Source organism: Octodon degus, unplaced genomic scaffold, assembly GCF_000260255.1.
Source record: "Octodon degus isolate 3935 unplaced genomic scaffold, OctDeg1.0 scaffold00305, whole genome shotgun sequence".
Taxonomy (NCBI): domain Eukaryota; kingdom Metazoa; phylum Chordata; class Mammalia; order Rodentia; family Octodontidae; genus Octodon; species Octodon degus.
In genome coordinates this window covers 1,716,409-1,723,047 of record NW_004524881.1, presented here as the reverse complement: position 1 = coordinate 1,723,047, position 6,639 = coordinate 1,716,409, and the positions used below count along the sequence as shown (strand labels likewise).

At 37.4% G+C, this 6,639-nt stretch overlaps 1 pseudogene; it reads left to right on the top strand.

The window, feature by feature from the left end:
• Positions 1–887: 887 nt before the first annotated feature.
• Positions 888–1,708, top strand: LOC101566548 (annotated as a pseudogene).
• The last annotated feature ends 4,931 nt before the right edge of the window (positions 1,709–6,639 follow it).

The window sequence follows — 6,639 nt, the reverse complement described above, 5'->3', positions numbered from 1 at the left end:
GACCCAATGCTATTATGGGCTACTGGACTCTTTTAGAATATTTTGCTGAGTTTACACACCTATAATATTCAAATAACGGAACTTAACAAAAAAAAAGTATACAGATGAATGTTCATTTTGTATCTGTGTATTCAAAGTGATTAGGATAGATATATAGTTACATTCTCTTAATAAATAGAGTGATTTGTTCTAATGGTGTTTGTAAATAGGATATCATGTCTGCATCTTGTAAGCAATTAACAACTAGAAGAATGTATGCAATGTGTTAATTATTGAAATTGTCCTACCAATTTGATTTGAAAGTGTCTCATTGCTATTTGTTTATCAATAAAATTATGGAAAAAATTTTTAAAAAGAAAAAGAAAAAGAACTCATAGTTAGAAACATAAATCATACAGTATAATGAGTCAGATACATTTGGAGATGTCCAGGCTCATGCAGGTGTCTCAAATAGTGCCCTTACCAATAATGAAATAAAAATGTGTGTTTCTAATGGGGGCCTGCCCATTAGCTCAGTTGTTTAAGTGCCTACTTAAACAAAGCATTCATGCTCACGATGCTGTGGTTGGAACCCAGATACTCACACCAAACAAAAAATATACTCAAGGCATCTTCAGGCCTCCAACAACAAAAAAATTCCTTCTACCATTTTTCCATATAAAGAACTGGAAGGATGAAACTTTAGGCATACCTCTTCTGAAGGAACTGACATGATGGTGATATATGAATTACTGGGTTTCCCAGTTGAATTTTAAACTGGAAATTCTGTTGGGGGCTGTAAAGGCAAATAGGGGTAGTAAGGCCCATCTTCCCAAACTGTCTAGAACCTTGAAGCTCTCTGGACTTTCTCCATTAAGAATTCACATTTAGGCTTTCCAGTGGCGCAATAGAAGAAGAAATTCTTTAAGACCAAGAAAAAGTGATGGAAAAATCAGGAATGGATCCTGTTAACTATATGACATCTGATGCAGCTGTAGAAATTGAAAATCAAACTGATAGCTCTTCATCTGGTAGCAGCTTATTTAAAACACAATGTGTACCTTCCTTACCTAAATGGACTCAAAGAAAACCTGTGAGGAAATTTGTTCATATACCTGAGAATATTCAAACAGATGCATCAAGTGACTCATCCATAGAACCAAGACCATTGACTTTGGAGGCTATTTTTGAAAGATTCAAGAAAAAGAAGAAATGTAAGAAGAGGAAATATAGCCAAAATTAACACCAAGAGGAAGACCAAAAGGAAAGAAAAACACTAGGAGATCAAACATAGATAAAAAACAAATCAAAGAAAAAGGACGTAACGTTTCCAATTTTACAGTGTGAGGATGGAAGGAAACCATTACCTTGGGGGAAAATTTTAAGTTTTGAGCAAGCTGTTGCAAGAGGATTTTTTAACTATATTGAAAAACTGAAGTACGAACACCACCTTAAGGAATCATTGAAACAAATGAATGTTGGTGAAGATTTAGAAAAAGATGACCTTGATAGTCGTAGATACAAATACTTGGATGATGATGGCTCCATGTCTCCTATTGAAGAATCAGGAGCAGAAGATGAGACAACACATCTTGAACATGATGCATGTGATATCAAGTTAGTAGAGGAGAGTTGTTTCATTATAAATTCTGAATTTCCAAGCAAGATGAATGTGTGTTTACCAAGAGAGAAGAATAAAGAAGCTGCTTTGTTTACAAAGAGTTTCTAAGGCCAGAAATAACAGACAGAGGGCAGAAAGATCTGAAAAGGACATAAACATGAATGTCAAAGAAGGTGGTGGTACAAGAAGATACCTTTTATTCTTAAAGGTTCTGTTTGAACATGGGCCTGGAGTTGAAGATACGTCTTAACTGTGTTGGACCATGTTTGTTTAAATGTAATAATTAATTGCATATCCTAGCAGCCTGTACTACTATGAATAGATTAGGAGATGAATGAACTTAATGCATGTGTAGAGAAGGTGTCAGACTAAGGCAGATCCATCTACCATAAATGCTCCAAAAATGAATTGCTGGACGAAATTAGATAAAGACCACAGTTGTCACTGTCCATAATTCAAGTGGAGATAGAAGAATTGTGGCAAGGCAGATGGGATGGCTGGAGTAAGCTTCAGTTCTTTTGAAAAGGCCTACTCTGAAGACAGCCTCATTAAAATGGCCCTAATTAAATCACATGAAATTTCTTTAAAATAAAATTCACTTAATTTTTGAAGAAAAAAAAGAATTCACATTTAGAAACATAAATCATACAGTAGAAGGAATCAGATAAACATGGAGAAGTCAGGCCTCATGCAGTTTTCTCAAATTGTGCCTTTACCAATAAAGGAATAAGAACATATTTTTCTAATGGGGGTCTTCCCATTAGCTCAGTTGTTTAAGTGTCTGATTAAACAAAGTGTTGTAGGCAACCTGAGTTAGATAAAAATATTATAGGTAGTTAGACAGGATCAGGCCTTCAAAGGAGATAACAAAGACCAAACACTTTACTGGGAGGATGTTCTTGGTGTGAGCCAGACCTAAAGTTTAAGCAAATATTGACCTCCCTAAAGTTGGCATCTAAGATTTTTGCTAGTTGGGAAGAATCATTGACTGAAGGTCACCAGATAAGGTTTTGATTTATATTTATGTCCACTTGTTATGTGACCTGCTACCCCATTTGGTCCTAGGCTTAATAAATTTTACCTGAGCAATGGTGCTTGTAATCCCATTGGTTGACCATAGTTTTGTCCCTCCCTGCATCTGCCTAAGTGAGACCCCTTTGTCTCTACCTTAGCCCTGCATGATTTTGTCCTATAAAATTAACCTGAAAGAGACAGTTTCCTGGGCAACCCGCTCAGGCCCCCTTCTGTCCCTTTCTGACAGAAGCTTTCCTTTCCAATAAAGTTTTACCCTCAACCTCCATTTTTTCCTAAAATTCATTCTTCAGTTTTAGAGAACACAAACTCATCCAGGCCAGGTTGAAAATTTCATGTCCCTATATCATTTGGAGGTTCCACCAAGATCATGGGATGGAGATATGAGTTTGATTTTCTTTCATAAATTCTGGATTGGGACTTGCTTACGTAACAAAATTTTATGCTTCAAATGTTAATATGTCTTTGCCCATTGGTTGTAATTTTTCATGCTTTGCCTCACGCAGTTCTTTTTTTTTTTTTTTCTGTATGTGGTACTAGGGATCGAACTCAGGACTTTGCACTTGCTAGGTGAGCACTTATTCCCCTGAGCTATCTCCCCAGCCCCAATTTTTTTTTTCAGAACCGGGGATTGAACTCAGGCCCTTGTGCTTGCCAGGGAAGCACTTATTCCACTGAGCACTTATTCTCCCTGACCCCTGCCTCATGCAGTTCTGTTTCATACAATTCTGTTAAAATTTCTTGCAATTTCTTATGCTTTTTCTTTTACATGGTTTTGTTAAAATGTTGGTCAAAATGTTGTTGGGAAATCTAAGTTAAAACATGGAAATGTTACAAGGTTATGATATTTCTCTAAAAGCACATTTTATGACTATTTTGTACTTGTACATGTTGCATTTGAACTAGATGCTAAATGTACTGAAATTCCTTGCTTGACTCTAAACAATAGTGCTAGAGAGAGCAAAGTTAGTAAGCCTCCTAGGATACTTTATGTAAACTTCTGTAAAATGGGACTTTTAGCCAGCTTGGACTTAGAAATATGCATGCTTGTATATAAAAAATGGGACTTCTTTTGCCAGTTAAATGACATTAGGTCAGCAACCATTCTTAAAGACTTGGAGGACAGGTTTCACTGAGATAGACTGGTTCTGATCCCCCTCTACATGCTAGAGGGAATGTCAGGTCTGCTCTGTTTCAGTTTCCTTGGTTTGACTTTACTCTTAATTTTCCTACATCTTTGTACTTTCCTTCTTAAAGACATGTAAAATTAGGAAATCTATAACTGTTCCAACTAAGTGAAGCCCTTAAAAAAGGAGCATTTGTTAATGCCGAAGACAAAAAAAGTCATTTTAGAAAAAGGACACATACACCATCTCTGGGTCAGATGAGACAAAAAGGACTATACCCATCCAGGAAAACACATAGAAAAGCCATGTCCCAGCTTAGTGTTCTGGGCAGGTCTCCTTTAGGGGCTAAACCTGAAACACAGTGAAAAAAAATTGACTTCTGGGTGACACCAGAAGGAACTATCTCCAAAAGCAATGCACTTATAGGACCAAAACACGTTTAGTATGAGGGAGGATTCAACCTTTTCTCCTAGGTCTAATTATTTAAGTGTGTAAGAGATAAGTTATGGACTTTAAAGCCTTTTTCTGAAGAATGCTGTGATTTTGTTCAAGCTTTTAACTATCTCTTAAAGTACTTAGACAAATACTCTGCCAGCTAGTAAATGCTCTTAGAATAGCTTTCACTCTTTAAAGCAGAGGACAGGTTTCCCCAGCTGTTCTTTGGTCAATCCCCATTAAAGCCTATGGCTGATAAAATGTGGACCAGAGAAACTGCTGAATTCCTTTCTGGAGATATCTCTGGTTGTATGGGCCAAAATAACCAAGAATGCCTGAGGGAAAAAGGCACCAAACCTAAAGTTTCCTTGGTGGAAACTGACTCCTGACCACTGAAAGATCTCCACTTACCTATTGTACTTTTTCTCCCTTTTTTCTAGTAAACTAGGAATTCTACTTGAGATTTTCAGTAGAACTACTTAATGAGTCACTCCTTCATAAATCAGGCTGAGGCAGCTTACAATAGTTTACATTCTGCAGTGGCTATTAGGGGAAAGTGATTTATATCTGTGCCTTATGTGTTAACTAAGAGTAAGATGCTTGCCAGCTATATTGTCTTTACCAACATGTAAAATGTGATTGCTAGATGATAACTATGTTTCCCCTGTGAGCTCTGAGGTTAAATCTTGTCTACTTGCTAAAAATGTTTACCTAGGTGATCAGATGGAACCAGGCACTTAGACTTGATTCAGTGCACGGTGTCAAGTTTTCCAGTCAATTCTTCCATCAGTCTCTAGGAGTGATCTTTATAGCCTGAGAATTGCTCCCTTCTAATTGACCTTTTGTGCCATGGTTGTGCTTCCTTCTATACACATTGCTAACACCAGACTAATTATAGCTGTTAACTCACAAATGGTCAGTAAGAATAAGTAAAGGGTTTGTGAGACGTGTTCAGGAGATGAGTCCACACCAGTTCAAGGGTAGATAGGCTGGTGGGATCTTGTCTCCCTTCTCTCCAACACAAGCATCCACTTGCTCTAGAGAGGGTTACTCAAGGGACGCCTTGAGGGAGAAAATCAATTAGAAATAAAGAGGGGACCTGCCCTAAGTGTTAATTTCTTATTGTATTCCAGATATGGAAATCTCACAGTCAAAGTCACTTACCCCTTTAGAGTACATCATTAAGCACTAGAAGATGTTTGATCCATATATGTTAAGAAAAAGCTGAGGGGCTGGGGAGATGGCTCAGTGGAATAAGCGCTTCCCTAGCAAGGGCAAAGGCCACAGTTCAATCCCCAGTTCCACCAAAAACAAAAAACAACAAAAAAGAAAAAGCTGTTTAATATTTTTCTGCACATGTGCATGGCCTGCATACCCACTAGAGCCAAAATGGAGTAAAAAAAAATATCAACTATGATACCATTTTACAACTAAAAAGGTATTGCAAAAAAATGGTCAAAAATGCCTTATGTTCAGGTATTTTTTACATTAAGAAATAGACCTCATTTGGTTTTAAAATATAGACATGAGCCACAGAGAGACCAGAAACCTCAGGATCCTAAGACCTTCAGTACTCCAGAGCCTGAGGCTGCTCCCCAACCTCTGGAGCCTGAGGCCAAGACAGCTATAATCATAACCTCACCCACCATTATTAAAAGTAAGGTCTCCCCTGCCTGCCCTTCTAGTTTACAAATGGGGCTTCTAGACCAGCTATAATCCAGCCTTCTACAGGGCTACACCCATCCTTAACTGCAGTTAAGCAAGAGATAAATGAACAATTTAGAACTTCCAGAGTGCATATACCTTTTTCTCTTAGTGACCTAAAACAGATAGTCAGATCTTTAAAATTTTTTAGATGATCCTGATAAGTATATTGAGGTCTTTAGAGGCCTCACTCATACTTATAAACTAGATTAAAAGGAGGTATTGTTGATTCTAAACCAAACTTTGACTTCTACCAAAAAACAGGCAGCCTTACAGGCTGCTACTACATTTGAAGATAAATATTATCTTGTCAATTTCAGAGGACCAGAAAAAAGACAGCCAGGGGACCCACCCATTCCCACTGGAGCCCAAGCAGTCCCTATCCAGGATCCCTTCTGGCCTAGCAGCCATGTGGGAGATTAAAGTAGAAGTCACTTTCATACATGTGTTCTTAAAGGTCTAAAAGGGATAAAAATCTAAGCCATTCAATTATTCTAAACTATCAACAACAACAAAAAAAAAAACCACCCTTCTGCTTTTTTAGATCATCTGCAAGAGACATTAATAAAACATACTTCTCTAGCTCCTAATTCAATAGAGAAACAAGTTATTCTTAAAGATAAGTTCATTACTCAGTCAGCCCCTGATATTAAAAAAAAAGTTACAAAAGATGGCTTTCACTCCTGATAGCTCACTTCATGTGTTAGTAAAGGCTGCCTCCTCAGTATTTTATAACTGGGA